The following is a 17,684-nucleotide window of genomic DNA, read 5'->3' on the forward strand; positions in this document are numbered from 1 at the left end:
TTGAATTGCGCCATCTTTGCTGAGTTACTTCTATATTTAGTTTTTCCACTTCCCTTGCCCTTGCAATAATAATTACTTGACGATAGCCTATCTAGCCCCTTGTTAAGTTCTCTTTGCAGGTTGAAGCCTCTCAGCTTGGAAGTCTGAAATGTTTTGAATTTAGGTTGTGAATTTAGCTTGGAAGTCTGAAATATAAATTGTCTAATCGATTTCTAGATTAGTACCAAATGGAAAATTTTCCGTTTTGGATCTGGAAACGGTCTTTATTTTTTATTATTTTTTCCAAAAGACTCTTTATTTCTATATTTGGTTTTAAATAGTTATTTTCGTACAAAGGGGAAATCAATAGACAGTTGAGAATAAAAAAATATTTTTTGTTTCATCGCCGTTTTAGGCTTTTGGTTAATGGCCTCCATATTTTGTGTTTTACATTAAAATTATCGTTTAAATTTCGATTATTCATGTATTTTTATTTATTTATGTCAACTTATTTAGTTCTGAATATAAGCTTCAATGTTTTATTTATTCTCAAATTATGGTTATATGCAAATAAATTATATTTAGAATGGGCGAAAGTGGGGGGGGGGGGTCACAAAAGAGATCTGTAAGCTCAAAACGGTAGAGCGCTCGATACCATTCGCAATGAGTGGAGCGAGAGGTTGGTGGTTCGAATCCATCCGGATCTACTCTGAATTTGGTTTTAGGGGGAGGCCATTTCTCAATCTATACAAATCTTTATTATCAATTAAAATTATTATTTAATTAAATATCAATTTGATTATAAAAAATGATGAAAATGCACTTTCGTATTTGCTTTCTAAAAACCTCGCATTTCTTTCTCCTCCTTCATTCTTCAGCAATCAAATGATTCAAATCTCTTTGTTTTTTTCTTTCCTTTTGGTAATTGATAATAGAATGTTATTTATGGACATTTGTGAGAAGCAAAATTTTTATACGTGACTCGCTTGTTTAGAGGGACTAAATTAGATTCCCCACTTATCAATGCTTTGGTCGAAAGATGAAAATCGGAGATACATACATTCTATTTTCCCTGCGGTGAATGTACAATTACACTCTAAGATGCTAGTTTACAGCTCAACTCTAAAACTGGAGTGCAACATGCGAGTAACTACTAGGGAAGGTGCCAAACAAGTTTAGGGGTAGTCGGATCGAGATGAGATGGTTGGTGGACAACTTTAAAACTATCGTGGCTTTCGGGTTTAAAGATTTATTTCTCTCACTTTGAGGGAGACAGTCATAATTCTAAGTGTTTGGATCCACGATGATGTTGTAGAGCTAGGTAACCTATAAATTTCACTTGTCGTGTGAGTATGGAGCCATCATCTGAGAAATCGGGATCCCTTTGCAACTCCAAGTCCATGTTGGCGATGATTATATCGTTTGGGGTTGAAGTGTAACTAGAGCTTCAAGTTTACAAAGGTTATGCTGTCAAAGGATGGAGCATAACCTATGTCGTTGCTGATGGTGGTTATGCAGGCACGACAATGAGCTTTTCCTTGTCAGAGAAAGATGCTTTATAAAACCCATACACAAGTTCAAGGAAGAAAATCACAACGGTCTTCCAGTATAATCAAGCAATTCGTTTTATCCATCTACACCAAATGGCAAAGGCAGTGACCCTGTTACTAAAATCTGCTACACGCCAATTTTTTCATAGGTTATATTAATGGGGTCACTGCCTTTGGTGGAGATGGATAAAATAAATTACTTGATTATACTAAAACACCACTACATTTTTTATGTATAAGTTTTATAAAGCATCCTCTTCTAATGAGAAAAACTCATTGTCGTGCCTGCATAACCACTGTCAACTATGGCCCCATCTATGCTCCATCCCTTGACAGCATAACCTTTGTAAACTTGAAGCCCTAGTTAAACTTCAACCCGAGATCATATAATCATCATCAACGGGGACCTTGAGTTGCAATGCGGTCTAGCTTCCCGAGTGATGGCTCCATACTCACATGGCAGATGAAACTTGTAGGTCATCCAGCTCTACAGTACCACCGTAAATTCAAACATCCCTTAAAACTATAACCATGTCTATCTCAAATATGGACAAAAATAAATCTATAAACTTTTAATTTCTAATCACAATAAAAAAAATAGCAAAGCATTTTCATTGCCACATCAGTGAAAACGTGCTCTGTAAGACGCGCTTTCCTTTTTCTCTCCAAAAACAGTATAGATCAATAAATTTTTAAAAAATAGAATAATTTCTCTTTTGTTTTTCTTTTTTTTTTAGCATATTTCTACAATTCTACCAAAAAAATAACTCACCCACATCTTTATGAAAAGATTACATTTTTTCCTTAAATGGGGTTAAATAATGTAATTCCTTGTATAGTATCAAATACCGACACTTTATATATTATTAATGTATATAAGTGTGTGTATATATATATTTTAGAATAAAGACTCTTTTTGTTTGTGGCATTATAGATTAGGTCATTTGAATTATAGAAAATTGAATGACATGTATAAATTAGATCTAATTCTGTTTTTAATAATAATATTGAAAAATGCAATACATGTATGTTGACTAAAATTACAAGAAACCCTTTCCCTAAGGTTAAAAGGAAAACAAAATTGCTTGATTTGATACATAGTGATTTATGTGACATGCATAATACTCCTACATTAGGTGGAAAGAAATATTTTGTTACTTTTATTGATGATTGTTCTAGATATTGTTATGTATATTTATCGCATTCAAAAGATGAAGCGCTTGATAAATTTAAAGTTTATAAATCTGAAGTTGAACTTCAGTGTGAATCATTTATCAAGTGCTTAAGATCGGATAGAGGTGGAGAATACTATAATCCAAGTTATTTTGAATTCACTGGAATTGTCCATCAAGTTTCATTTACACACCACAACAAAATGGTGTAGTGAAAGAAAAAATAGAGTCTTAACTGAAATGGTAAATTCAATGTTATCATATTCAGGTCTTGGAAAAGGTTTTTGGGGAGAAGCTGTTCTAACAACTTGTCATATATTGAATAGAGTTCCTAATAAGGAAACTAAAATAGCCCCCTATGAACAATGGAAGAAAAGTACACCAAACCTTAATTATTTGAAGGTTTGGGGTTGTAGAGCTATTGTAAAAATTCCAACACATAAACGTAAAAAGTTAGGTGAAAGAGGAATTGAATGCATATTTATAGGTTATGCACATAATAGCAATGCATATAGGTTTATAGTAATTGAACCAAATGATTCAATTTCAATTAATACTGTTATTGAATCAAGAGATGTTATTTTTGATGAAAATAGATTTAATTCTATATCAAGACAATTACAACCACAACAATTGATCCATTCTTCAAATGAGAATGAGATTCCATTGAAACAAATTGATAATAGTGATGAATCTTGTCAAGAATTAAGAAGAAGTAAGAGGATTAAAAAGGTCAAAGATTTTGGACCAGATTTCATTATGTTTCTTGTAGAAGGAAAATGTGAAGGTATATGCAATAAGATACCTTATTGTTATAATCTTGAATCGATCCTATTACATTTGAAGAGGCGGTGAAATCTCAAGACTCGCTTTTGGAAAGAAGCAATAAATGATGAGATGGATTCAATAATGGGAAATCAAACTTGGATCTTAGTTGATCTTCCACGGGTTCCAAACCAATAGGTTGTAAATGGATCTTCAAAAAGAAAATGAAGGTCGATGGAACCATTGATAAATTTAAAGCAAGGTTGGTAGCAAAGGTTTTACACAAAGACAAGGTATTGATTACTTTGATACCTATGCTCCAAGAGCAAGAATTGCTACAATTAGACTATTAATATCACTTACCTCTATATATAATTTGGTTGTTCACCAAATGGATGTTAAAACTGCATTTTAAATGGTGAATTGGAAGAGGAAGTGTACATGGAGCAACCGGAAGGATTTGTTGTTCCAGGACAAGAGCATAAGGTATGTAAGCTTGTTAAATCTTTATATGGGCTTAAACAAGCACCAAAACAATGGCACCAAAAGTTTGACAATTGTTTTAGCTAATGGCTATAAAATAAATGAATCCGATAAGTGCATATATAGCAAATTTGATAATGGAAAGGGTGTCATAATTTGTTTATATGTAGATGACATGCTCACTTTTGGCACGGATTTGGAACAAATAGAAAACACAAAGAAATTCTTGTAAAACAACTTTGCTATGAAGGATATGGGTGTAGTAGATGTTATTCTTGGGATTAAAATAACCCGAGATAAAAGCACTATAGCTTTATCACAATCACATTACATTGAAAATATGCTTAAAAAGTTTGATCTTTTCAACTGTATACCAGCATCTACACCCATGGATCCTCAATTAAAATTAGTATCTAATGCTGGTAGGAAAATTGATCAATTGAAATATGCAAGTCTAATTGGTTGTCTTATGTATATAATGACTTGTACAAGACCAGATATTGCATATGCTATTGGAAAATTGAGTAGGTACACAAGTAATCCAAGTAGTTTGCATTGGCAAGCTTTGAATAGAGTACTTAGGTACTTAAAGAAAACTATTAACTATGGATTGTGTTATAATGGATATCCTCCAGTTTTAGAAGGGTATTCGGATGCTAGTTGGATTACAAGTTTGGAAGATCATGCATCTACTAGTGGATGGATCTTCATTCTTGGTAGAGGAGTCATTTCTTGGGGTTCCAAAAAAAAACAAACATGTATTACTGATTCCACCATGGCAGCAGAATTTATTGCATTAGCCGCTGCATCTAAAGAAGCAGAATGGTTAAGAAATTTGTTTTATGATGTACCTTTATGGCCTAAGCCAATTTCACCTATTTCTATCTGTTGTGATAGTGAGGCTACTCTAGCAAAGGCATATAGCCAAGTATATAATGGAAAGTCTAGACACGTTGGATTAAGACATAGTTATGTCCGACAATTAATCTCTGATGGAGTGATCACTATTAATTATGTGAGGTCAAGTGAAAATTTGGCAGATCCTTTGACAAAAAGTCTTGCTAGAGATGCAGTAAAAAGGACCTCAAAAGGGATCGGATTCAAGCCTATTAATTAGAGTCACCCATGATGGAAACTCGACTCAACGCTTGGTATAACGTCAAGTCTTAAGTTCAATGAGACAAAGTACATCATTAGTATGTGACTGTTAGCACTATAAATAAATTCATCCTAAGATTAAAGTGCTAGGTACCCGTAATGATAAGGGAAGGATGAGTAATATACTCTTAATGGACCCATAACATAAATATGTTAGAGTGTTATAATTACGGGAACACTTTTGATGGGATCTACCTATGTGAGTGGAAGTGTGGCCGCTTCTAGGAGCTTAAAGGCTTGGCTCTGACAGCACTCATGAAAAGAGGACATAGACACATGGCCATAATAGTGTCCCTAGATACTATGCATTGACTGATGTTGAAATCATTGTGTGCGATGTGTTCAGTTAATCAAATGGAATAGTTGGTTCAAAGCTTAGTCTACCATGCAATTTCGATTAACTTTAACATGTTTTCACTAAGTGAAGGTTCAATTGTAAGACACCTTTATTTATGCAAATTGATTTCCAAGAATATCAAAATCTAAATATTTTGAAAATGGGGGGAGATTGTTGGAACATTTTCAAATATTTATAGAATCTCAATAACTATAAATGAATGGGTGTAATTAATCAAAAGATAAATCTTTTGGTCATTGGTCAAAAGTTATATCATTTGATTTTTTTAAAGAATTATAACTATTCAAAAATATTATTTGAATAGTTACAAAATTAAATGAATAATTATTATTATTTATTTATTCATAAAGACACCTATTGAAAGATGTCTCTATGAAGAGACATGAAAATTCCTATAAATAGGAATGGGATTTCATTTGGAAATATATCAACAAATTCTAATATTATTTCTTCTCTTCCTTCATTTTCTAATATTATTAGATTATTCTATAAAGTATTACTGCAGAAATCTTTTATAGAAATTGAGTTTTTGTTATACATTACTCAATGCATAGTGGACTATTCTCGTCAGTGCAAAACGCAAATAGTCATTGGCTTCATTGTATCCTCGAGGTTAATTTGTTTGGAACTCATTTGCACACTGAAGATAAATTGGGGCGAATATAACCTTAAAGATAGTGGCTTGATACACGCATTGGAGCCTTGTCCTATTTCTTCTTTTTCTTTTCGAGTTCAGATCGTGTGTTCGAGATTTTCCTTACCGGAGTTTTGTACTAACAGCTTGTACTATTACCATCATTGAACTAAAATGAAAATGGCTTAAGATATCACGTGAGTTTGACACTTTTTTTTCTAAGGTAGTACTATTTTTATTATTTTTTAATCTTATATCTATATTTGACAAAAGTTATATATTTTGATACTCAAAAGTAACTTTTTAGTATTTAATTAGGGCTTCAAGATTGATTTGATAAAAATTAATTACTAATATTATTGGCTAATTATGAATTATTATCGAATCAATTATAAAGCTTAAATTAAACACTAAAAAATTAATAATATTACCTTCAAGTATCACAATTTATAACTTTTATCAAATGTGAAAACCACATTAGATAAAAATGGCTTAATGACAAATTTGGCCACTAACGTTTACATGTTTTGTCAAAATGACCCTAATTGTATTTTCGAGTCTTTTTTAGCCATCAACCTTTGTTCCTTTTTTCAATTTGCTTTTTTTAACATATTTGATAAAAATATTGTTAAAAAAGTTAACGGAGATGATGTGGAATTTCATATGTGGAATATTTTTAATGAGATGTAATTTATTATTTAGGTAACCCAATAAGATAATTACATGTGGAAAATAATAAAATAAATAAATCATAAATGAATTAAAAACAACTTTTCTACTCAGAAACGAAATGTTCCAAATGCTCCTGAAAATTTTTGCTCCCATTGTACCATTTGTATCTATATGCATTAGGATCCCAATTCTTGGATCTCTCGGTCCGAGAAATCAAAATAAGAGAATCGGACCATTTCTTCTGACTCTTTTTCAAATTAGATAAACTTTGGTTGATCGTATATTTCATTATAATTCTATGATTCAGAATATCATCTCCTATTTGATCCCTTTGAATTCCATATTCGAAGTTACGATCAGATTGATTCTTTTTAATGAATCGATTCAATACATTTCTTATATATCCATAGGTGCTATATCGGATTTGAATTTGATTTCAGATCAATCTATCTTAATTGATTGCCTCCATTATGTTGTTGCTAGTAAATACCACTATTTTTGGTTTTGGATCTTCCAAATAATTCCGTAGGAGATCTGGACCCATTTTTTTTTCTGATCCTTCGATAAAAAAAACTCATTTTCTTCATAAAAAATAGGAGGTAGAGTTGATAAAGATTTCTTTTTCGATTCATCCCTGGAGTTTAATTTCATTTATGATTATTTATTTCATTATTTTCCACATGTAATTATCTTATTGGGTTACCTAAATAATAAATTGCATCTCATTAAAAATATTCCACATGAAATTCCACATCATCTCCGTTAACTTTTTTAACGGTACTTTTATCAAATCTGTTAAAAAAAGCAAATTGAAAAAAGGAATAAAGGTTGATGCCTAAAAAAGGCTCAAAATATAATTAGGGTCATTTTGACAAAACATATAAACGTTAGTGGCCAAATTTATCATTAAACCTGTCGAAACCATTTTTTGAAAACAAAAATAAGTTATCGACTTTAAAAACAAAAATTGGAGTCGCCACCGATCCTTTATTAAGGTGTGATCGGCTCACCAAAAAAAAACAATTACAGTCGCAAAATTTGAGAAAAGCAGGTTCGGAGTCGATTCACATACGAGGAAGGGTTAGCACCCTCGTGACGCCCAAAAATCGGTACCAAATTTGATTATTTTATGTCTTGATGTCGAAAATTTGAAAAGATTTTAAATAGAAATTTTTAACCCGTGAATGGATTTAAAATGACAAAACATTCTCATTTCAAAGAAATAAAACACCACACCCAGTAAGTTAGGGCACAATATTTTATATTTTCAAAATACCGAATATTGCCTTTTGTTTTAGAAATTCTTATTTCGAGATAACGAAATGTCACGACCAGTAAGTTAGGACCCGACATTTTGAATTCCCGAGAATAAGGTTTTATTTGAAAATTACGAATTTATTGTAAAATAAATACTTAGCTTTCTAAATTCATCGAAAAATGATCACGATCCAGTAAGTTAGGACACGATCTTTCTCGAGAATCATGATTGCCAAATATTTAAAAAAAAATTTTAAAAAAATGATGATTTAAGTATTTTGACCAAAATCAAAATATATTTTTCTTTAAAAGTATGATAAGATGTTGATGCATGTACATACAAAGATCACGAAAATGAATCAATAATGCAATGTACATGCATTTTAAAAATAATAAACATAATAATGTATAAACATAATATATTGGTAATTATCAAAATATGGACATATGTATATATAAAAAAATTAAAAATATATTTATAAAGGTATAGAATAATATATATCTATGTATACGTATATATAAAAATATTTGGATCATAAAATATAGAAAACATATATATATTATAAAAGTATATACGCATACATATGTATATAAGGCTAAGAAAAATAAAATATAAATTATAAAATTGTACATATTATAAAATATAAATAATATGTATATATTATAAAATTGTATAAACATATGAATTATAAAACATGAAAATATAAATAAATATAAAATATGAATGTATATAATATATATATATATAAACTATATACAAATAAAAATAAAAAATTTGTAATAATAATAATAACAAAATACGTACTACATATATATTTAAAACATTTAATATATATTATATATATGAGCACACATATATACATACAATAATAATATAATAATAATTAACAATAATAAACAATAAAAATAACATAATAAAAATAAACTAAAAAACAAATGAAGGAATAAATTAAAATATCAAATGAAGTTGAATGCGAATTTTGAAAATAAAAACAAGAAATGGAGTAAATTAAAACAGTGCAATAGATAAAGGACCGAAAAAGTAATTTTCCAACCCACCCTAAAACGCGCACACTATTGGACCAATTTGAAACAAAAATAAAAGGTGCAATGATTTAGAACAAATAAATAAGTTAATTTGAAAAGCACCATAAATCATGAGGACTAATGGCGAAAATAGTCCATTTTGAACCCTATATACTCCCATTTTAAAACCCAAAATCAATTCCCTTCGCCATTTTTGTGGTGTGCATAACTCCTCTCAAAACCCTCCTCTGCCGTTCCAATTTCCTCCCTTTCCGACGGATAACGGCTAACGAGAGCGCCTGTGAATCTCTCGACGGTAAGTCCTCCTCCCTCACCCTTTTCGTGTTTTGTTTTAAGAAAATAAAAGAAAAGAACCAAAATAACTTTACAAAAGGCGGTAAAGAACAGAGAAAAATAAAACAAAATCCTACCTTCAAAAGTATTTTTGTATATTTCCTTTTTATTTTGCATAAAAATTTCCTCCCTTTTACATAAATCCATTGGCTTTTTATAGCCTAAAACCTCTTTACAATTTGTTGTCGTATATTAGGTCATTACTCTGTTTGTGGTTTGTTGCGGTGTGAACGTACATGGTGGTGTGGGGAATTCTTTGAGCGTGGGTGGAGACGATTGCCATGGCGTAAGGCGATTCTTTGCGCCGATTTGCTTCAATCTGCTTAGGGTTTCGCTATACCTGTGTTCTTTTGGGCTAATGAGCTAGTGCTAGCAATTTGGGTTGTTTGGGTATTGGGCTTGTAATTTGGTTATTGGGTGGGTGTTATTGGGTTTAAAAGCTGGGTGTAATTTATTGTATTTTTATTTTAAGGTTTATGTATTTGGGCCGGGCTAAAATGGCCTATTACAATTGCCCTCTTTGCTTGTTGTTGCAGTAATCTGAACAGAGCAAAGACTTTAAGATGGCCAATTTTGCCGGGCATACCGGACCTTAGCGCTTTTCTTTTCAAGTAGCCTCATTCCAACCTCTCGCATCTTGAGAGGTATAGGAATTGGTGCTTCAATCCACTCCAATCGTAACGTTAGGAGATAGAACTTGTCTTGTAACTTCTCAAAAGAACAAAATTTGCTATCTTTAGTCTGCTCCATTGCAACTTCAGGGAGATATGACTTGTAGCTTCAATTTATTCCACTGAAAGTTGACGCGACCTGCTCCTTTGCAATTCATAGAGATAAGATCCGTGGTGTTAATCCGCTCCACTGCAACTTCAGGGAAATAGGATTATCTTCTTCAATATATCCAATTACAATGTCGAGGAAACAAGATCCGCCGTCATCAGTCTACTCCACTACTGCTTAGGGAGATAAGATCTGCTATTCTTCGATCGATTCCACTGTCGACCAAGGAGATAGAATTACTGACTTCAATGTACTCCACTGTAACCCTAGGGAGGTAAAATCTGCCATCTTCGATCTGCTCCACTAATGCTTAGGGAAATAAGATCTGAAATATTCAATCTATTCCACTGCCAACCAGGGGGATAGAATTACTAGCTTCAATGTACTCCACTGTAACCCCAGGGAGGTAAACTTCGCCATCTTCGATCTGCTCCACTACCGCTTAAGGAGATAAGATCTGAAATCTTCAATCTATTCCACTGCCAACCAGGGAGATAGAATTACTGGCTTCAATGTACTCCACTGTAACCTCAGGGAGGTAAAATCTGCCATCTTTGATCTACTCTACTAATGCCTAAGGAGATAAGATCTGAAATCTTCAATCTATTCCACTGCCAACCAGGGAGATAGAATTACGGCTTCAATGTACTCTACTGTAACCACAGGGAGGTAAAATCTGCCATCTTCGATCTGCTCCACTAATGCCTAGGGAGATAAGATCTGAAATCTTCAATCTATTCTACTGCCAACCAGGGAGATAGAATTACTTGCTTCAATGTACTCCACTGTAACCTCAGGGAGGTAAAATCTGTCATATTTGATCTACTTTACTAATGCCTAAGGAGATAAGATCTGAAATCTTCAATCTATTCCACTGCCAACCAGGGAGATAGAATTACGGCTTCAATGTACTCCACTGTAACCACAGGGAGGTAAAATCTGCCATCTTCGATCTGCTCCACTAATGCCTAGGGAGATAAGATCTGAAATCTTCAATCTATTCCACTGCCAACCAGGGAGATAGAACTTGTCTTCGATCTCCTTCGCTGTCGATGCAGGAAGGCAAGATCTGCTACTTTCACTGATCTGTTCTCCGGAGAACATGACCTGTATAATGAACCTAATTATGCCTAATGATTAGGATGGCATGATCAAAATGAATCAAATGCTCCTAACTAGACATGTGTGAATGGTGTTTGCATGAATGCAAAATTTTACTCTCCGAGAATGATCCCGCTTAGGTTGTCATTACTCGAAGTTTATTAAAGTCGTATCACTGACGTGCTACAACGTCTTTTGTTCGGATCACATCTCCAAATAAACGCTTGATCAAATTGCCCCTCACTGTAAACCTCAAAGTTTCATCCATTGGGACGTAAAATTTGTATCATCTTTCTCCTGCTGTAACCCAATGGTAGAAAATTTTAGTCTTTTCTCAATCCTCATCTATCGCAATTCAAGGATGCAAAATGTGAAGCTCTTTGGTCTTTCATACCAATCTTAGGGTGTCATACCCAAATGCCTACGCACGAATGAAGGATTCTTCTCTCCAAAGAAACCCCTTTTTATTACTTGGTGATTATTGCTTGCTTGTTCATCTAAGCCTTGCCACCAACCTATCATCCTGTCATTTTGTTCAATGTTTTTGACAACAAAATCAAAAAGAAAGTCCTAATTTAGACGTTTCCTTCTCAGATTTCCAACCTTTAAACCTGGTGCGTTCTAAACAACAGTCCTGTTTCAGGCTCCAATATTGTTTAGAAACTTCTAGAGTAATATGCAAAACTTCCCTTGTGAAAGTTTTATTAGTCCATTAATCATTATTCCAATGCAACATGCTTGCAAAAAGGTCATAACAATGGATAAGAATAAAGTTAGTTTTGAGCATAGCTCGAAATGAATAAATTATCAAAAATAGTAAAGAAGGATAACAAAGAAATTGATTGGGAATGCGTATCTTGGAAAAGAATGAAGTATTCCAAGAATAACAAATTCAAAATAAATAGTATGGAGACGAGGTGCCCCAGATGTCGCAGCTTGAACTTCTCTGTACAAACTTCTTGAAGACCATTTTGAGTTTGACATGTGTTTAGGAGATCTACATTACTCTGTCGATACCCCAAGATGTCGCGTACCCTTTCCTGCTGACTAAGGCATATCAAGATCACAGCATGTCCCATTCTAATCAACATTTGAGCTGCTTTGATTACCTTATGCCCATTTTGACCAATATTTGAGCCGCCCTTTTCGGGTTTTCAACTCAAATCCCCTTTGGTCTAAGGTGCCCTTTGCGGGTTTTCACCTTAGCCTCTCCACTTTTACTTTTTCCATTTTTCATTTTTTATTTTTCACAACTTTTTTTTCTTCTCTTTTTTTTGTGACTCAAAGTGCCCTTTGCAGGTTTTTACCTTGGTCCTTCCTTCTTTAAGCGAAGCATTTCTAAATTGATTTTGAGTTTACAGGATTAGACAAGTTTTTACTATCCGTCTCACTCAAAATCAGTGCTCCTCCAAAAAAGGTCTTCTTTACAATATAAGGACATTCCCACTTTAGCACTCATTTTTCTCTAAAATCCTTTTGTAGAGGAAGGATCTTTTTCAATACCAGGTTTCCCTCGTGGAATTTTCTGGGACGAACCTTTTTGTTGTAAGCTCGCATCATCCGTTTTTGGTACATCAGACCGTGACGAATAGCCTTTTTCCTTCAATTAAGTTCAACTGATCTTATCGAGATTGGATCTTCATCCTACTTCATTTCACCAATACCTCGAGAAAAGAATTTCAACTTCAATGGAAAACTGTGATAAGCTAAAGAGAAAGGCATTGCCCCAGCGGGGTTCTTTTTCTTTTTTTTACTTTTTCCCTTTTTTTGTTTTTTTTTTGTTTTTTTTGTTTTCTCTCTTTTTTTTTTGGATTGAATCTGCACTTATAGGATTAGGCAAGTCCTGGTCATCTCTTTCAATCAGAATCAATATTATTACAGATAAGGTCTTCCCCATAACTTCCACTTTCATTTTGTATGCGAAAGATCTTCTTTGGCATCAGGTTTCTCTCATAGAGCCTTTTGGGGCGAAATTTAACTATGACGAGAAAATTTTAGATCTTCCTCTTCAATTAGGATCACATCTAACAAAAATACGGAAAAAAATTACAACTTGACTTCAACGGAATAAGCCAGAGAAGAAGGTATTGCCCCGGTAAAGAATTCTAACTACATCGTTTATGATGTGAATCTTGAACATACTGCAGATTTTTGACGTTGTGCTGTTGCTCAAATTACAATATCAGTACTTAACTCGGGCACGTCCTGGTATGACCATGCGATAACATCTTTGAACTCTCGAAGTAACTTAACAAGGTCTTGCTTCATTTCTCCGGTTATGCATGTTCTCTTAAAGTCACAATCTCCATTGTCTCTTCAGGAGGTAAAATTTGCTCTCTTTTTGCTCTACCATCCTCAACAAGTCTGGAGATAGGCTACGATCTATGTCATCTTCAAAGTCAGGAGATCCCTCTAAACACATGTCTTGCTCAAAAAGAGATTCTAAATCTGTAGAGTGTCATTCATGTCACTGATATCTAGGGGCCCATAATAAATATCAAAGAATATACAAAAGAATGTATAGATTTATGAAGAACTATCTATACAATATGATTATGAATGAATGAATGATGTAAAAGAAAATCCAAAAGAATGAAAGAATAACTATTCAGACAGACTGAAAGAATATTGGTTCAAAAATGAATGCAAAGATGTATTTTATTAGAATAATGACGTTCAGACATGAGCCTATTTCACAAAGGAATTTCTATCAATTTTAGGCTAAAAACAACAAAAATGTTCCGAACATTACTCTAAATAAGCTCTAAAAACTACAGGGGTCTCTTCCGCAATCCAAATTGCTTAGAACACTCTCAAATTTATAAGGGCAGACATCTAACAAGGCCCTTTCTTCAGTTGTGTCTTCAAACATGTCATTGATGTGAAAGCTTCTCAACATCTCTTCATACATCACATTAACCCCATTATCAATAATGATTGGGTAGTGAATTTCTTGCACTCGATGAATCCTCAAATCTGACAATGTCCATATTGATGAGCCTTTCAACCAATTTCTTGAAAGCAGTGCAATTTTCTATCGAATGCCCGCAATTCCTGCATGGTATTCACACTGAGCATTTGCATTATACCATTTAAGAAATGGGGGCAACATCGGTTTCAAATAGAAGGGAGACACCACATGTGCATTAAATAGGCTTTGATACAGCTCACTATAAGACATCGGTATAGGCGTGAACTGAAGTCCTTTTGTATTTGTCTTCGTGTAAGATTCTCGCTTTAAAGGGCTCTGACGGTTAGTGATTTCTGTCTTTGGTCGGCCCATAGTGATTGGTTTTGAGTGACCCTTTTTATATCTACCTACATTATCCCCATTATTCCCCTTTTTCCTTGGGCCTTTTAAAGTATTGATTTGAGAGTTCCACTCTTGCCCCTTCCGTTTGTAACGATCTTCAAACTGTTTTAGGAACTCCACCCTCGTCTGTTCTATTTCTGCTTGATCATTAATGACAATAGGATTAGTTGAATCGCCTATCGAGTTGGAACCTGAGCCAATCTGGAAATTCACCGGTGTCGAGGTGCTGGTCTGATATTGGGGTCGGATGTTAACAATTACCCTTTGTGGATATGCATTTGGTTGTGCTTGGGTATTTGTTGGGGTGAAGCCTGAAGGATATGTAGAGTCCTCATTATTATCCCCAAAGTGGGCCACTAGGGTCTTTCCTCTTTCTAACCCTTTAGCCAATAACTAGGTTAACTGGCACATTATATTTCTTTGGAATTCTAACAACTGATCTCTCATATCTTGCTAAAATTTGGTCAATTGCTCCTATATCTGCACTTGCATTTGCTCTAATTTCTCCAAACTTTGGTCCATTTCTCTAGTCTTTGCTTGGATGCCGTGAGGATGTTGGTTTTCCAAATTAACTGAAATAATTTTACTCAATTAGGCTATTTCAATAGATTTTAATGCATATGATGCAATGTAATGCAAATGCATGAGATGAATGCAAAAAGAGACGTTGATTCTGATTCAATTCCATTTAGAAAACTTTTCTAGAAGACAAATTTCTTTACATAAAGCGGATATATATATACGGCTTTGCCCTCATACTCCAGGCGAAGACATCTTCTCCTTCTTCATCTGGATGCTAAGATAAATCTTGTGAATTCTTCAAAAGGGGTATCTCCTCTACCTCCCTTTTTACTTGATCCTGGTTATAATCCAACGTCTGCGCATCCTCGTAAGGGTTATCAGCTTCTTTAAGGAGGTTGAAATGTCAGAAACTCTTGAATGATCAGCTTGACCTTGAGGCACGAAATAAAGTCATGTATTCATCCATCACCCTTCTAGCGTTTCTTGGAATATATTCAGGCAGTCGTATTATCTTCCACTTTATCAAGAAATCCATTTCCCATGATAAACTTTCTGTCTAGCAACTGAATACGAAACGCCTCTTTATAATGGAATGCCATGTAATTGTAATGCCATGCAATCAGAGTAAAACACAAAAAGTCAGTAACAATTAAATACAATACAACCAAGAAATAGTAAAAACTTCTAATTAGGTGCCTACTAAGGTTCAAAGTAATTCTATCTAGGGTAGGTTCCTAAGGTTCAATATATGAGGTTTTGGCTTTAGAGCAACTGAACCGAACAGTGATTCCTCGATCCTCACCCATTATAGGCTCATATAGACCGAGTTCAGTTCAGGGGGACACATTTCCCTATGGCTACACGGAGATGAAAATCTCACGAAGACATAGGTACAAATGTATCCCGAAAGCGATCCACTACCCTGCACGGAGGTGAAAACCTCACGAAGGACTAGCTTCTCACTCCCACTTAGAGGGGTAAAATTGACCATGAAATGCAAAATGCAAATAAGCTAACAGCCTTAAGCTAATCAAGCAAATATATAACAATGAAAAATCAATGAATGTAAAAGGGAAATCATGGTTTAAAAAAATCTTTAATTCTCGACAAAAAGATACTAAATAATCAATTTATGGCTCAACTCTCGAAAGTCCCCAGTGGAGTCGCCAAGCTGTCGAAACCATTTTTTGAAAACAAAAATAAGTTATCGACTTTAAAAACAAAAATTGGAGTCACCACCGATCCTTTATTAAGGTGTGATCGGCTCACCAAAAAAAAAACAATTCTGGTCTGCAAAATTTGAGAAAACAGGTTCGGGAGTCGATTCACACGAGGAAGGGTTAGCACCCTCGTGACGCCCAAAAATCGGTACCAAATTTGATTATTTTATGTCTTGATGTTGAAAATTTGAAAAGATTTTAAATAGAAATTTTTAACCCGTGAATGGATTTAAAATGACAAAACATTCTCATTTCAAAGAAATAAAACATCACACCCAGTAAGTTAGGGCACAATATTTTATATTTTCAAAATACCGAATATTGCTTTTTGTTTTAGAAATTCTTATTTCGAGATAACTAAATGTCACGACCAGTAAGTTAGGACCCGACATTTTGAATTCCCGAGAATAAGGTTTTATTTGAAAATTGCGAATTTATTGTAAAATAAATACTTAGCTTTCTAAATTCATCGAAAAATGATCACGATCCAAAGAAGTTAGGACACGATCTTTCTCGAGAATCATGATTGCCAAATATTTAAAAAAATTTAAAATGATGATTTAAGTATTTTGACCAAAATCAAAATATATTTTTCTTTAAAAGTATGATAAGATGTTGATGCATGTACATACAAAGATCACGAAAATGAATCAATAATGCAATGTACATGCATTTTAAAAATAATAAACATAATAATGTATAAACATAATATATTGGTAATTATAAAAATATGGACATATGTATATATAAAAAATTAAAAATATATTTATAAAGGTATAGAATAATATATATCTATGTATACGTATATATAAAAATATTTGGATCATAAAATATAGAAAACATATATATATTATAAAAGTATATACGCATACATATGTATATAAGGCTAAGAAAATATAAAATAATAATAAAATCTATGATATGTACATATTATAAAATTGTATAAACATATGAATTATAAAACATGAAAATATAAATAATTATAAAATATGAATGTATATATATATATATATATATATATATATAAACTATATACAAATAAAAAATAAAAAATTTGTAATAATAATAATAATAACAAAATACATTACTACATATATATTTAAAACATTTAATATATATTATATATATGAGCACACATATATACATACAATAATAATATAATAATAATTAACAGTAATAAACAATAAAAATAACATAATAAAATAAACTAAAAACAAATGAAGGACTAAATTAAAATATCAAATGAAGTTGAATGCCAATTTTGAAAATAAAAACAAGAAATGGAGTAAATTAAAACAGGTACAATAGATAAAGGACCGAAAAAGTAATTTTCCAACCCA

The sequence above is a fragment of the Gossypium raimondii genome, chromosome 11 (genome assembly GCF_025698545.1).
Source record: "Gossypium raimondii isolate GPD5lz chromosome 11, ASM2569854v1, whole genome shotgun sequence".
NCBI classification, from domain to species: Eukaryota; Viridiplantae; Streptophyta; class Magnoliopsida; order Malvales; family Malvaceae; genus Gossypium; species Gossypium raimondii.